This window comes from Eulemur rufifrons, chromosome 27, assembly GCF_041146395.1.
Source record: "Eulemur rufifrons isolate Redbay chromosome 27, OSU_ERuf_1, whole genome shotgun sequence".
NCBI classification, from domain to species: domain Eukaryota; kingdom Metazoa; phylum Chordata; class Mammalia; order Primates; family Lemuridae; genus Eulemur; species Eulemur rufifrons.
In genome coordinates, this window is record NC_091009.1 from 11,265,042 (window position 1) to 11,282,924 (window position 17,883).

Here is a 17,883-nt window from a genome sequence, read left to right on the forward strand (position 1 = left end):
TGAATTTGAATAAATAAGAAAGAAAATCAGAAACTGAAAAATTTTTTAAGATATTGAATTTATTGTCTTTACCAGAGAATAGGCATTATTTTCCATTTTTAAATTTTTTTAATAATGAAAATTGAAAGTCATTACATTCATTTATTGTTTGTTTCTGAAAGGGAAATGCAGGTAGGAGAAAATGAAGTTGATTTATATAAAACAAGCATAAAACAATCCCTCATGTTTTGATTTTTAGAAATAATAATAAAAAAGATTTTTTGATTGAAGGATAATTTCTTTCAGCTTTCATAAAGAGAAGAATGTGTATCCCTCCTAAGAATGCTATACCTTTTCTCCCCTTAAGCATTAGTTGATGGTAAACAGGGAGGCTACAGAGGAAAGTAAGTACACAGAGCCAGAAAACAATTATATTATAATTGAATGTATAAATCAGAAACATATGCAGAAGTATTATAGCTGGGTCTAAGGATAAATAGCATTCTGGAATTACTGTTTCAAGTCTTATTTGATTTTTTTTATTTCAATAGATATGGGGAGTATAAGTGGTTTTCTGATACATGGATGAATTGTACAGTGGTAAAGTTAGGGCTTTTAGTGTACCCATCACCCGAATAGTAGACATTGTAATGATAGGTAATTTTTGATCCCTCAGCTCCTTGCCACTGGCCCCATTCTGAATCTCCAAAATCTATTATACCACTCTACATGACCATGTATGCTCATTGTGTAGCTCCCACCTAGAGTCCATGCAGTATTTGTTTTTCCATTCTTGAAATACTTCACTTAAGATAATGACTTCTAGTTCCACCCAAGTTGCTGCAAAAGACATTATTTCATTCCTTTTTATGACTGAGTAGTACTCCATGGTATATATATACCACATTTTCTTTAGCCACTCTTCAGTTGATGGGCACTTAGGTTGATTCAATATCTTTGCAATTGTAAAATGTTCAGTGATAAACATATGAGTGCATGTGTCTTTTTGATATAATGACCTTTTTCCTTTGGGTAGATACCCAGTGGTGGGATTCCTGGATCAAATGGTAGATCTACTTTTATTTCTTTGAGGAATCTCCATGCTGTTTTCCCTAGAGGTTGTACTAAGTTACATTCCCCCCAACAGTATGTAAGTGTTCCCTTTTCATTGTATCCACATGCACATCTATTGGTTTTTAACTTTTTAATAATGGCTATTCTTACTGGGGTAAGGTAGTATCTAACTGTGGTTTTAATTTGCACTTCCATGATGATTAGTGATTTTGGGCATGTTTTTGATATGTTCGTAGACCGTTTGTATATTCTCTTTCAAGAAATGTCTGTTCATACCTTTTGCAAAATTTTTAATGAGGTCATTTTTTTTCCTTGCTGATTTAAGTTCCTTGTAGATTCTGGATATTAGTCCTTTTTTAGACGTATAGCTTGTGAATATTTTCTCCCATTCTGTGGTTGTCTATTTATTCTGTTGGTAGTTTCTTTTGCGGTGCAGAAACTTTTAGTTTAACTAAGAGCCATTTATATATTTTTGTTTTTGTTGTATTTGCTTCTGGTGTCTTAGTCAAATTTTTTGCCTAGGTCAATGTCCAGAAGAGTTTTTCCTAAATTTTCTTCTAGAATGTTTATGGTGTCACGTCTTACATTTAAGTCTTTAATACATCTTGAGTTAATTTTTGTATATGTTAAGAGTTAGGGATCCAATTTCATTCTTCTGTTTGTGGCTCTCCAATTTTCCCAGCACTATTTATTGAATAAGGCAAGAGTATCCTTTCCCCAGTGTCTGTTTTTGTCTGCTTTGCCAAAGATCAGTTAGTTGTAGGTGTATGGTTTTAATTTCTGGGGTCTCTATTCTGCTCCACTGATCTGTATTTCTACTTTTATACCAGTACCACACTGTTTTGATCACTAAAGCCTTGTAGTATAATTTGAAGTCCAGTCAGTAATGAGTTATCTCTAGTTGTATTTTTTTTCTCTTTCTTTCTTTATTTTTATTTATTTATTTTTTTTCCTGAGGATTTCTTTGGTTATTCAGGCTTTTTGATTCTATATGAAATTTGGGATTGTTTTTTCTAATTCTTTGAAAAATGACATTGGAATTTTGATGAGAGTTGCATCAATATTGTTAAAATGTCCATTATGTCCAAATTCATTTGAATTTTTAGAGATAATAAAGATGAAGGGGAATCTAGACCAGATTCACATTCAGAATTAATACATTTGTTAAGTGAGGGATATTTATCAGGAATTAGTGAAGAACTATATAGTGAAAAACTCAATAACAACAAAAAAAACACAATTAGAATATGCCCAAAGAACTTGAATAGGCATTTCTTCAAATAATATATTCAAATGCTCTACATCACTAGTCATTAGGAAATGCAAATCAAAACTACAGTGAAGTGCCACATCACACTCACTAGGATGGCTACAATACTTTAAAAAAGCATCGGTAAGTATATGGAGAAATTGGAACACTTATACATTACCAGTAGGAAAATAAAAGATTCCAACTGCTGTCAAAAAGTGTTTGGTGGTTCCTCAGAAAGTTAGCTATAAAATTAGCATATGATTCTGCAATTCCACTTCTAGGTATATACCCAAAATAAATGAAAATAGGTACTGAAAGAATACTTTCACACACGTGTTCATATAGGCATAATTCATAATAGTCAAATGGTGTAAACATCCCAAATGTCCATCAACAAATGAATGGATAAACAGCGCTATATATAGAAAATGAAATATTATTTAGCAACACAAAGGAATAAAGTATTGACTCATGCTACATCATGGATGAACCTCAAAAATATTATGCTAAGTGATAGAAACCAGTTATAAAATGTTACATATTAGGTGATTCAATTTATATGAAATATCCAGATAGGTAAAGCCATAGAGAATATAGATTGGTGATCACCAGGGGTTGGGGAGAAAGGACATGGGGAGAAACTGCTGCACTATAGTCTAGAAAATACTGCAATGATTCTTTTCAACAACATGCCTTTGTGAGATCTAATATTCAGAAGTCTTATTTAGTCTTAAAAAGACAGTATTAAGAGTACTAATATATAGTGCATGAAAGGATACATTGAATACAATTTAAACATAGGGAAATTGAATGCTAATTATTTATTTTTAAAAATACTGACTTTGAATCATACAGAAAAGCTTTTTTATATTAGTGTTATCTATTAATGGAATAGTAAATGCAATATATTTTTAAAGAGATTTTTAAAAGTGCAAGTAGATAATATCTTGAATCATCAGTTAATCAGAGACTTTAGGTCAGGATTATCACATTCCCTGACTGGTCAGGGTCACTGAGTCATTGTTGTACTAGATCGAGAGAATATTAATTTTATTTGTGCATTTAGGGAAATAAAAACCCATCCAAATAAACTTGCTTTTTGTCATGTTACGTCTTTCAATTTTCACTTTTTAATCCATTTCCCTTTAAGTCTTTAATCATCTTTTCACTGAAGATTTCCCTTTCATTCTGTTCATGTGTCTGAGGAATTAACAATCCTATTCTCAGTGGTTTCATGTAATCAAAATCTCCTGATTCAAACAGTGTGTGCAATCTGCCGGGAGAAATTATTAAAAGGGCTTTGCAGATTTGTTTAGTGCTCTGTTCAGAATATGAAAGCGCAGACTTTTAAATATATTTGAGATGAGATTGTCAATCCATTACCCTGCTGAAAGAACTTTTGAACTAGACATTTTCCATTATTTACAGCATGAAATATCTGGAGTCAAATTTCTGCTAGAAATAATTCTGAGTAATAGATGGTACATAATCAAGCCAAATTTGTAGGCTTCAGATTCACAAGCTTATTAATTTTTAAACACATAGACCAAACTACAACCTCAGTCAGTGATTTGTTAAAGGCCTCCCGAAAGTTTCTCTAGTAGAAATGAAGCCATGGAGGCAGTTCACAATAAGCGGGTGTGTGTGTGTGTGTGTGTGTGTGTGTGTGTGACAGGCCCTGTCCGTAAATGCTTCCAGATGACAGAGAAAGAGTCTTATCCCAAACAGGTTTTCATACCCATGAGAGGCATGGCTGAATTTGACTCATTCCAATGGAAGATTGTCAAGTGATGAAGTAGAGACAGCAAGTCAAACATATTCTATAAAAGTAATTGCTTATTAAGGAGAGAGAAAATGGGACATTATCTCAAGGAGGCACAGGATCTAGACAGATGTTTGCAACCACAGATCTTGGAATGCAGATCTGGGTTAAACCTCAGCTCAGCTGCATACAGCTTGTGTGACCTCGGGCAAAATATTTCATCTCTACACAAGAGGTTATATGTGTACAATGAGACATATTACCATTTATTTCAGAGGCAGGTTATACATTAAGTACCGATAAATTACTGTACACAAAATATGAGGTAAAATATATAGTACATGTATGTAAAAATTTTCAGTACTATGAATACTATTACAATTTTTATCTAATGTATTAATTGTTAAAGTTCTCATTTTCAGTAATGTAATTTATATTTCTAGGTTTGACATGAGTTTTGCAATGATTGGCATCAACACTGCGACTTTAGTAAATTTTATAATGAACAATATGCAAATAAGATTTCTAGTCTTGGTAGAATGCTGATTGTATTATATATTTAGAAACCAAAAATATGGAAGTCCCTGATCTTGATCTGAGAACATCTGTAAGATTATGATTTTAAAAGATAGAATTTTTATTGTAAAACCTATATCATATTTTATCTAAGATATTCTGGATTTTTTTTTAACAGACTCCTTCTTAGAACAGTTTCTCTTAAGGAACTTATTACATATACCCTTATGTTGCTTAAGCAATTTCAATGTTTTGGAAACTATTTTAGAGAGCATTAGCTATAGTAGAATTGTATAAGAGAGTTGATTCTTCATTATTAAGTGGAGTGCAAAAGTTAGTTCTTTGAGCTAGAGAGATTGGGTAACTTGAAATCAAGAAAATGTAGGAGAGTTAGGAGAGGTAAATGTTTAAAATGGTGCTCTTCTTCTAGCAGATAGACTGGGAGATGGGGAAAGTAGACAATGTGAGAACAACGTGGACAGGCAGATACACTTTTTAGGCCAAGTTGGCTGAGATGTATTAAGACAGGAAAATCCCAGCAGCGATTTCTCTCTAAGGTGAAATTCAGGCAGGTTGAAAAAGAATAGTAATTAAAGTCTGGGACTAATGCCAGGATTAAAAAACAAAAAAGAATGATAATGTTACAAAACTGTTATGTACAAGTTCGTTGTGATTTAGTTGTGACATTGAATGCCGGGGAAGCAGTGAATAAAGAGATAGAGCCTTTGACAGTGAAGACAAATGGCAAGTTTAACAATTAGAACAACAGTAAGAGCTAATATTTTTGAGTATTTATCATATTTCATGTACTATACTTTAATTTATTTTTCAAATTAGGACAATGCAGCAGAGATATACAACACCTGATTAATAGTATCAGTTGTACTAACAGTGAGGAAATCTATTAATAATTGTGAATTAATCGAGAGAGAGAGAGAGAGAAAGAGAAAATTGGAGTTGTATCCCAGATCTTCCTCTCCACTTCCCACTTAGAAAAAGCTGGTAAATATATGGAAACACCACCAGTTTCTTGTCATAGAAATTAAGAATTAAATATATGTGCTTGAAAAGATTGTGCTAAAGATTAGTAGGAGCTAATTCTAACTTACCAAAAGCAAGAACTGTTCCAAGTGCTTCGTGTGTATTAGCTCACTCAATTCTCACAAGGTATCAGTGAGGTGGATACTCTTACCATCCCCATGGTATAGGGAAGACACTGAAGTGCAGAGAGATCGAGTGACTTCTGCACAGTGACAGTCAATAAATTTCAGAACCACTTTACAGACCAGGTATTGGGGTTTAAAAGCCCAGTCTCTTAGGTATTATATGCATTCCAACCAATATCAGAGCTTCTATGTGTTTTATACACTTAAGATTACAAATAGATGGATAGATATAGTTTATATGATATATATGCATATTCATATACATACATTTATATTAAAAAGTAATCATAATGTATTTTAAACACATAATGAACTCCTAATAAAGTATCATCACTATTATTGTGATTGTTATTCCATAGAAAATAATTCTGTCCTATGTCTCATTTCTGAAACCATTTCTCTTTAAGTCTTAGGGTAAGGGGAAAAAAGTCAAAAATTTTACTGGCTTTTAGTTTTTGATATTCTGCTTTATGGTTGAACATAAGAAAAGTGTAACATGTGTTTTCCACCCTACTTATAAAAGGACATTCTATTTCCATTTGAAATGGATTCTAGAACACTTTTTTTTTTTTTTAATTTCAGCATATTACGGGGCTATAAATGTTTAGGTTACATATATTGTCTTTGACCTGCCCAAGTCAGAGCTTCAAGAGTGTCCACCCCCGAGACAGTGCACGCCGCCACACCCATTAGGTGTGAATATACCCGTCCCCTCCTCCCCCTCCCACCTGCCTGACATCTGATGAATGTTACTACTATATGTGCACATAAGTGTTGATCAGTTAATACCAATTTGATGTTGAGTATATGTGGTGCTTGTTTTTCCATTCTTGTGATACTTCACTTAGTAGAATGGGCTGAAGCTCTATCCAGGGTAATACAGAGGTGCTAAATCACCATTATTTTTTGTGGCTGTGTAGAATTCCATGGTATACATAGACCACATTTTATTAACCCACTCATGGATTGATGGGCACTTGGGCTGTTTCCACATCTTTGCAATTGTGAATTGTACTGCTATGAACATCTGAGCACAGATGTCTTTTTTATAGAATGTCTTTTGTTGCTTTGGGTAGATGCCCAGTAATGGGATTGCTGGATCAAATGGTAGTTCTACTTGTAGCTCTTAGAGGTATCTCCATATTACTTAAAATTGGTAGCCTCATGTAGAAGATGAAACAGGATCCACGTCTCTCACCTCTGACAAAAATCAACTCACAGTGGATAACAGACTTAAACCTAAGGCACGAAACTATAAGAATTCTAGAAGAGAATGTTGTAAAAACTCTTATAGATATTGGCCTAGGGAAAGAATTTATGAAGGATGCTAGAAAATTAAAAAAAAAAAAACAAAATAAATTTTATCCATTCCCCATTTTTTAACAGTCTTTGCACTTTCCTTGCAGTAAATTAATGCATATTCTAGGAGATGGAGATATTATGGTTGCTTTGGTTAGAATTCAGACATATTTAGAGATTATTCCCTCATATAGTTTCATAATTGCACACCCTCTTGTGAACTGCGTCTCGTCTCCCTTTGACCCTTGACTGCTTTGCCACGTTCAAAAATGCATAGGTCAGTGGTGGGGAACCCAAAGCCATAAGGCCACATGTGGCCTCTGGGTCCTCAAGTGTGGCCTTTTCACTGAATACCAATTTTACAGGACAAATCCTTTCATTTTTATTAATACATTTTTGTTCATCTTTTATATTTTTATTTTATTTTTTAAATGAAGGTATTTTAAATACTAGAGAATAAAAGAAGTTTCAACGAAATAATACTTCCAGATTGACCTGCCCAATTAGAGCATTAGTGAGCCATACTAGCTAAATTGACAGCTGCTATGCTCATGACTCAGTTCTCACTTCCCCCACCCGCCTGGCACCACTACAGCATGAGCATGGTTAGTAAGAGTTTGTGGGAATTCAGTAAACCAGTCTGTTTGTCTTTGAAGTGGAATTTGTGAATAGTTGTACAGCTCGACAGTATTTTTTTAATTCTGTCTACCTAACAGCCCATCATGTCAAAGAAGACCAAGAGAACACTGAAGGAAGCAAACAGATTTTTTAATGAGGATTGGGAATTGCAATGTCATCTTGTTTCTGCTAAAGATAAGATGATTTGCTTGCTTTGTGATACTACAATATCAACATTAAAGAAATTCAGTGCTCATTAGCATTATAACACTCATAAGGACCACAAATAATTTAAATTAGAGGGAGAGGCATGAAAGATGTTATTGCAGAAATTAAAAGATGAAAAGAAAAGCCAAGACACTTTTTCAATCAGCAATAAGACATGGAAATAATGCCCCTGAAACAACTTATAAAGTAACTTACATACTCGGAAAAAAAGGGAAGCCATTCAGTGATGTAGAAATTATGAAAGAATGCATTGTTAAAGTTGTAGGATGCTTAGAACCTGATGACATTTCAAGGTATAAACAAGTGCCTCTTTCAAGGAGAACCATAACCTATCAGAAGCATGAATTAGCCTTCAACTTAACAGAACAAATTTATGCAATACTCAAAAGTAAAATATATATTATTCAATGACTTTGGATGAATCTATTGATACCACTGACTCAGCACAGGTTTTATACTTCATTCAGGTCATAACAGAAGATTTTCTTTGCTATGGTCAATTCCTTGCTTTGGTCACTCTTGTGAACAGAACATGGGAAACAAATACCTTCAACAACTTTCAAGATAAATGTCTTGAAGTTGGACTGAATTTGGTAAATTTAGTGAGTGTATGTACAGATGATGCACCTTCCATGACAGGAAAACATGAAGGTTTATTGCATAGATTAAAAAAAAGTATCATATATAGTACAACTTTATTACTTATAGTCCTCATGGTGTACATTAGAGACTTGTTCATCCCACATACCTGCTACTTTTTTTAAGTTTCAGAATATTATGCGGGTACATATATTGCCTTTGCACCAGCCGGAGTCAGAGCCACAAGTGTGCCCATCCGTAGTGCATCAGGTGTGAATTTATCCATCCCCTCCTCCCTCCTCCCACCTGCCTGACACCTGATGAATGTTACTTTCATATGTGTACAAAAAAAGTACTAACACATCCAGATGCTCTCATTTCTTTTCATTGTATCTTGCATCATCAGCAAAATCTCTGTGCTAAAGCTACTATTTTAAGTGACACTTTGCAAAAAGTTATAACTATTATTAACTATATTCATGCAAATGCAGCATGGGATTGTCAGTTTCATAACACGCTAAAGTCCACCGATGAGGTATTCAGTGTGGATTTGTGGCATCATTCTAAAGTCGGTTGGGTATTGCAGCAACAGATGTTAACCAAAATTTATCTCTGCAAGAACAGATAGTTAAATTTTATGAAGAACAGAATCAGCAATGTGAATTATTGAAAGAATATTTCTATAGGAATGCAGTATTTCTGTGTGATATCATGTCAAATCCAAATGACTTGAATAATTCTTTGCAATGTAAAACTAAGTCTATATATGATCTGTGCCAAAAAATACCAGTATTTTGAATAAAACTATCTTTTATCAAAACACTTCTTCAAAAGGAAATTTTGGATGAACATTTAATTTTCCCCAGTTAGCAAAGGTCATTGATGAACAGGACGATATATGTGAATCATTTGAAGAATACAAAGCTGTTATAGACCTATTAATTTGAGACTACAATGAAAGGTTCACTGACTTTGAGAATCATGACATCACTCTCAAATAAGCATTTCAGCCTCACCTACTTGATATCACCAAGGCACCTAAGGAACTACAGATGGAATTGATTGAGGTCTCAGTACATGGCATTTTAAATTCATTGTTTGATGCTAAGAAAGATCCAATTGAAATATGGAAAAATGTCTAAAATACCCACACCTTTGGCAACATGCCTGAAAAAGGCTTTCTTGCTTTTCAGCCTCTTGGTGCTGCAAATCTACATTCTCCTACCTAACCCAAACCAAGAGGCCCTTAAGGTCACAAATGACTGATAACCGTCTGGAGGGTCAACTGAAACTGTGGACCTCCATGCTGCAACCCGATGTTCAAATGCTTTCCAACAAAAAAGCAGACACAACAAAGTCAGTAAAAGGTTAGTTAACTTTAAAATTAACAACTAATTTTCATTTTTTGAAATTATTAAGTACATAACAGTTTTTTTATAAAATAATTTACATTTTTAAGTATATCTGATTGAAGTTTCTTGAATGTAACCTTATTTGATGACAGCTAAATTCATGTGGACTTCCAACGTGAGAAGTTCCCCATCCTTGGCATAGGTCATACAAAAACCTGAAAAAATATCCTACATGGTGATTATGTGAATGATAAAACTTTTCAAAACAAGGAAACCTAGCTAAAGAATTTAATACTGTTTAATCCAAGAGTTTTAGCTCATAATACCAGCAACTTGAATATGGAGACTAGAATTCTCTTCTCAATTCCAACTGAGGTAACTCTCAGCATTAATCAATACATTGAATAATTATTCTATGAGAAAATCTATTCTTCTTCCAATTTAAGATAACAAACATCTCCCCATACCATCTACCTGAAGTCTGGATAGATGCATATATATATATTGATCATCTCCTAACATGAGTTTGACCTTAGATGCCACCCTTTTGTAGTATTAATAGTAATTTGCTTGGGTTTGAGTCACCTGGAAAGTAAGGACAGTAGGTTTGGAGGTCAGGGACTCAGCCTAACATCTTTTGTGTGTCTCTGGTCTATAATAAAGGAGGATTGCAACAAGGAATATTCTTTTCCTTTTCCCATTCACAAGGGAAAAGCAGCTGCAACTTCGCAGATTCTGGTAGGTCATGATGTCCCTAAAATGCAGGACCTGTGTTTGGATATAAGAGTATTACTTAATTGATATAAGAGCACTCGAGCACAAATGAACTCAGTTGATGTCAAAGAAACTGTACTTTCCCAATGGCAATTATATCCAGTGATTTAGAACCTTGAGAGAAGGACAGACTGTGGTGAGACTAAGCTGATGGTCAAAGCCAGCACCTTCAAATCTCTCTGCTCTGTCTTCATATCACCTCCTCTGTGTAAGGAAATCTCCTCTGCCTCCTTCTTATAAAGGGCACCTAGGATTGCATTTAGGGCCCATACAGCTAATCCGGGATAATCTCAACATCCCTAACTCCATCAAAGCTACAAAGAGCCTTCTTTGTGTATGTCGGGGTGGGGTTAGAAGGGCACATTTAAGGTAAGGCTCACAGGCTCTAGGGATTAGGACATAGATATCTTTTGTGTGTGGGAGAGGTGTTTTTCAATTTACCACAGTAAATATTTAATGAGGATCTGTGTTTTTACTGAAAAGTGTTGTGTGTTACCAAAATAAAATTTCTGTTGACTTCCGAAGTACCTCTAAGATCTTCAAGGCACAATTACTACTTCAATAAATCAATAACAAATACAATAAGCACATGTATAGTAAATATAAACCAGGCTCCATTCTAGGTGCTTAACAATTATTAACTTATTATATGGAAAATGTATTTCCAAAACTACCTTTGCATGTGAGAATGAGGTCAATTTCCTCATATCAATCCACAGTTGTTCAAATTTTAAATTAAAATCATCACCCTGTAGATATAGGAGGTAGAAAAACCAATTTTCAATCTTTGATACAAGGGCTGTCCAGAAAATATCCAGCCATTGTTAACGTAACGAGAATGGTTCCATGGCTGGATACTTTCCAAACAGCCCTCCTAGGTTCTATCTACTTCTCAAGCACTGTGTGACAAAAGCTCATTCTGAGAACTGAAAAGTAGCCACTGGACAAATGGAATAGTTAGTATTCCTATTTATCCATCTGCAGTGGTGCTTCCATGAAACACCTGCAGCCCAGGCTATGGATAACAGAGTAATTTTTAGGAAATCAAGGTATACATGCAGATCTACTCATGTAACTAAGACCTAAAGTCATTTAAAAATCCAATATGTAAATACAGAAAGAAAATAATTTATTTTGCAGAGACATTTACTAATTGTAAACTAATTGTAAACATTAGGGTACTAATGTTTTCTTATGAATTTTACATTTTAATGCAAGTAAAACATGCAAGTTTTCTCCTTTTGATCAAGTATGCTGAAATGTCTAGCTTAATGGGAAATGGCTAAATGTTACATGAGCGCTTCTTATTAAGATTAACTGATTTTTGAAGAACATGAAAACTTTTCAGCATAGGTCAATGATTCATTACGAAACATAGCAAAAATTTTAAAATAATTATTATTATGTTTTTTTATCTCTCTCTTTGTCATCTCTTAAAACACTTAAACAGTATCTACGTACAAATACATTCTTCTATATTATCAAGCCAAAAACCAAAGGCAATGCTCCTTTGGGACAAAATTGTGAGGTTTTTCAGCATTGTCTCTCAGTCCACTTCTGCTCCTACCTACATTTAGAAGCCAGTTTTCTTATACTTTATTTCTCTACCTCTTCTTTTCCTTCTTTTTATGATTTTTTTCGGGAAAATGTTAATATTTTCATTATTCTTTAGTTTAAATTTATTAGCATCCCCCACCTTATTGGGCGATTACATGCTTTAGGAATTGGGGGAGGCTTGTTCCGCATGGCCCCTCTGTTTCCTGACTTCACTCCCATAAAGCCAACACTCAAACAGATATTCCCATCATTTTACAGAATCTTTCTTATTTACCAACTGATCTCTTGTCTTCCTCGGCATCCTCTCGCTGGGTCAGTACCCTCATCAGCCCTCCACTCTCATGCACTTTGGTGGCCTAGAGGCCAGCTTGACCACTTGATGTGTACCCTTGACCTGGGAGACACCGTTTTGCTGGCTTACCCAACTCTGTGAAACAGCCTCCAAGCTGATCACTTTAACTTTTCTCAAAACAGTGACTTTTCCTTTGCCCTTGACTACTATCTCTACCTATTTCGTTTTGCATATATAGTAAAAAAGCAACATCTATAATATTCTCTTGATAACAAAACTAGTAATAAATAAAAGTAATGTAATGATAAAATGATGCAAACAAGAAAGGAAGATACTAAAGGAAAAATGAATCATTTATACTGCACACCCTTCTTTAGTCAGAGATGAGTCTTATATTTGATAAAATACTTGTGTGAGAGAAACACAGCCAATTTATCTTACTAGTAATAGATATTTCTTTTTGCAAGAATATACAGATTCCTCAAAAAACTGAACTTTGAATCTGTTGTTGTTTTTAGTCTTGTTATGCTTGTTTAGTACTGTATACTAGTCCAAAGTTTCAACGTCTAATGTCATTTGTGCAATATATGCATTTTAGTGATACGTTTACATTTATTAACATAAACCAATAGGTAACAACAATTCTGATTTTTTTCACGTCTTCAAGGTTCTATACTTATATATTAATCTCCAGAACATATTGTGGATAGTTATAAGAAAGTCAAACAAGGTGCTTATTAAAGGATTTGTAAACTTGGTCTGAAATAGACTTTGCCAGTGTATAATATTTATATATCATAATACAATAGAATTATAATATAAAATGATTGCAAAGCATGTAAATCACTAAGGTAGCATAAGATTTTAAACCATATTTGTTTCCTTCGCCTTAAAATAAAACCACCCCCAGCATTCCAACAGCTGTAATTAATGCCAAATATTATGTAGCAGATCATTACTCCTGCTGCTTCCTCGCCCACCTGCTGGTTATCCTGTGATCTGTCTTGCTGCTTTGTCAACCTGATGAGTGGTGTTGCCCTCCAGACACCCTGCCCACCTGTTCATAATTCACTTCCAGCATGTCATACTTGACTATTATCTGAAATTAAAAAGAAACACCGTGAAAATGATCGCTTTCTAAAGCTGAAATTATAATAGTGCAGATGCTTTGGCTACTTCTTCCTAATTCACTAATAATTGCCCTATATTCCTTTTCCTTATATTAAACAAGGGCACTTTTTTCTCTTTTATTAAAAACTTAATTGTTCTCATGCATGTCCTTCACGGTGTGCTTTAAGAATATATTCTCCAGATAGCCACCTTCTTTCTCTCTGCAAAACCTTCAGGGACCAAGAACAAGAAAAATGTGGCAGGTGCGGTAAGGGCCAATTAAAAAACAAATCTGCACTAACTGATGGGTAATCTTCAGTAAAATCACTAGTGACAATACCAGATGCCTGGGGAAAATTGACATTGACCAGATCTGTTTATTGCTGGCAGTGCTTTGATTCATCTGCACCATGCAGCTGTTGTAAAGGTAAATGGCTTGCACTCCCATTTTGTGCTTTTTATGGGTTTGTTTTGTTGCAGCAGTCTTAGTATTTCTTTTTTTCACCCAGGCTTGTAATAGGTCAGATGTTACCATTTTCAAACAGCCTTTCCATCTTTCCTCATTTCCCAGAGAGCCAGATTTGCAAGTAGATTAGTGCTGCATTTGAGTTAATCACATTCTCAATTACTAAACTGTTTGAATATATTTAATGAATGCACATTTACCTAAAAGGTGGTCAATTCAAATTAGAAAAGCACAAGAGTCGTTGCTCTACTTTTCTCTTATCTATGATTTTATTCAATTCCGGTTCAAGCTCTTTTCTCATTTAGAGGACAGTCTCTCTCTCTTATTCATGCTATCTTAATACACAGGACATAGCCTGGTGCATAGTTAGCACAGAATAATGCTCCTTTCATGTTGACTGAATGAACTTTGCCATATTTATTTCTGATATATGTCAAAGTACCATTGTCCTTAAAGTTTTGATTTTTGCCATTGTATTTAATATATTATGTGCTTTTGTAGTTTGTTGGATCTGTGTGCTTGGTGGTTTATTCAGAGTATATAAATTTACATAAAGCCACACTGTAAATATATCAAAGTTTTCATCAGGTTTCAATTAATGGTCTATAATTTTATAATGAAATAAAAATCTGCTATGGAGTATAATAGAAATGTTACATTTTTAAAAATAAAGCAAGAGAATAAATATATATGACAGCTTTGATGGGAAAACTTTCAGACAAGCCTGGCAGCACAGGAAATGTTTATTTCCCACAGTCTTTTCAGGAGTGCATTGATGGAATAGTTTAAAAAATCACTTACCTCATTAGATTACATTAAATAAACTACAAATTACAGCTTGAATCGATCCAGTTATTGTCATTGGTGCCATCTCCCCATCAAATCCAAGTCATCTTTAATAATCACGTAGGTCATGGATTCTCAAACCATAATAATGTGCATCTAAATTGCCTTGAGATCTTGTTAAAATAAATATTCTATTTCCCTAACTCTGGGGTGTGTTCCAGGACTCTGCCGTTGTAACAAGCTCTAAGGTAATGCTGATCTTCCTGGTCCGTATTGCACACTTAGAAGAGGGAGGATGTAGCCCTTTTTTTCTTATCTTCCCACTCTTACTCCTTACCAGTCATAAAATACAACTAGGTATTTTTCAAAGAAGTCTCTTTCTTTGTTTTAATTAACATGAATCTAACAAGAGCATCATACACTTTAAACTCTATAGTATGTCTCCTTTATCTCACAAAGTCTAGCCACAGTCATTTCAGTGCCTCACTCAATTCAGCCTCTTCTCACCCTCCGCTTGGCAGTTATGCAGGGTGTCCCCTGTCTGGATCATTCTACTCCCACTTCTATAAGCAACTGGCTCTCTTGGCCTTCAGGTTTCAGCTTAAATTTTTCTAATACATAGAAGGTTTCCCTAACCACCTTCAAGTAAGCAACTACTACTTTCCACTATTCTCCCATGCATATTTGTTTATAATATTGTAGAAATCCATTTTGTAATTATGCGTTTGCTTTTATTTACTTGGTTATTGACTATGGTCCCCACTATGTAATAAATGCCATAACATAGGAGCAATGTCTGCTTTATAAAGCAACTGATATACAGGGGCACAGCACTACCTGGCACAGAGGAGCATTTAATAGTATTTTTAAAATAAATAAATACTTGTTTTCTAGGTTTTCTTTAGCCTTCTATCTACTAATACAAGCAAAGCCTCTGAAATTATCTTGCTTTTACTTTTTTCTTTCATATTTGAAAATATAAAAGAAATTTGGAAATAGATTCAAATCTAACACATGGATGCATTTTATTTCACTGCATTTGTTCAATCTTATTTTGAAGATGTACATTCCATTCAATTTATTAAGTAGGGGTTATCACAAATCAGGATACAACTAAATTTCATAAGGAAAATTCAGTAAGTCCAATTCCTCCAACTTGTTTGCACAAACAATTTTGCAAACTGATTTGTATTTGATTACTGTTCTATGAAAGGTTACCATGGAAATTCATAATATGGGTATGGAACTGTTAGGTGACTGTTGTTAACCTAAAAAAGACTTAGGAACATATGGCGTGTGTGCTTCTGAGTAGTATTTTATCATTAATAGCTAGTATTTATTGACTGCTTACTATGTCCTGTATTATTATCCCTAAATGTAATGGCTAAAATCACATACACAAATGCTATCATAATTTGGATCAAAACATATATCTATCTTGTCCACAATAATTTACCGTTACTTTTTAATAGATATATTTCTTTATGTTTTTCCTTTCTCTTCTTCTCTACTTTTCCACTCATTTTTCCCTCCCCTCTCCTCTCCTCTCCTCTCCTCTCTTTCCCTATACCATAAACTATGCTTCATTTTGGCAGCAGACATAGTAAAGCAATTTGGAACCTATCATCCATTTCTTATATTGCCATGGGTTTTAGGATTACCTAAAAATAATTAACTTTAAGCCAATATCTCAATCAAATGTTGAGACACAGAGTAGTAAGTGTTTTTTCTTTAAACAAAAGGCTTGCTGAGAAAAATGTGAGAATTCAGAAATAGAGTAAAATTGTAGTTTGTTTCACCATCATGGAAATACAAAAAATATCTGCACAAAATGTCTTTAAAACATTGGTTAAAAAAGCTCTAGTGTCTTCTCAACCTGACATTGCTTTAGAAATCACTAGTCTGTGTACTTCAAAACAAGGTTACAAAATACACAAAATTTTTTTCCGCTTTCTTTTCCCAGCACATATTTCTGAGATCCTAATTCAGTTATAGAAGGTGAAAACCAATTGCTTTTTTTTTTTTTTTTTAATCAAGGCGATCTCCAGCCTGGAACACTCCTGTTATATTCTTTGAGCTCTCCCCCTCCATACCCCTAGCCAGAACTATAGACTCTCTGGCTTAGGGAGAGAGTGCTATTAATTGAGAATGACCAAAAAGTACTGCCAATTTGCTCCAGGAAATCAGAGAACCTGGAAAAAGCTAAAAAGCCTATTCTCCTTTGTATTGATCCTTGTATGAAGCACAATCACAGGTCGCCAGCAGTTTTTCCTTCTCTTGTTTAAAATCAGATGTAATTTACTGTTGGCAAACAGCAGTGCAAGATGTGTTCAATTTGAGGTCACTTCTCTCTACTCTATGTTTTGATCCAGTATCGAACACCCAAGAAATGTTCAGTTATTTTTAGCTAAGATTATACCAGCTATCTATAGGGACTTGCAATTTTACCTATAACTTCATCTAACGGGTAAATACCTGTGAATAACAAAATACAATGACAACCTAATTAGCATCCCAAGGGAATGAGTATTCCTGAGTATGCAGGAAAGTAAAAATTACATATATAAATTCATGGTGGCATAAAAACAAACTTCTCTGAAATTCGCATAGCATTTAATCATAATTATGGTCCTCATTTTATAAAAGTAGAAGAAATGAGAAAAGTCTGTTCTTGTATAATCAAGTACTCCTTGTGCTAAAATAATCGTCAGAAAACCTAAGATTAGTGGTTTACTATAATATGAATGTAATGCAGATTGGAGGGGCAGAAAGGAATTAAAATACTGTGAAGTACTTTTCTGTTTTATAAGAACTTTTCTGCTTTCACTGAATTATTTTGAAAATCTGCTTCGGTACACTAAAATATACTAAAAAGTCCATCTTTCAGAGTCACAATGAAAAGGATAAAATCAACAAAATTGTACATATAATATTATTGCATTACGGGATCCAAAGCAGGATAAAGAGATGTAAGGTCAAGTATAAATTTAACAGAAGGCTCAAGAGGCTATTTGTGCTCCTGGTTTACGAAAATAGAAATATAGGTATTTTAAGGGGGGGGATGAATTTATCC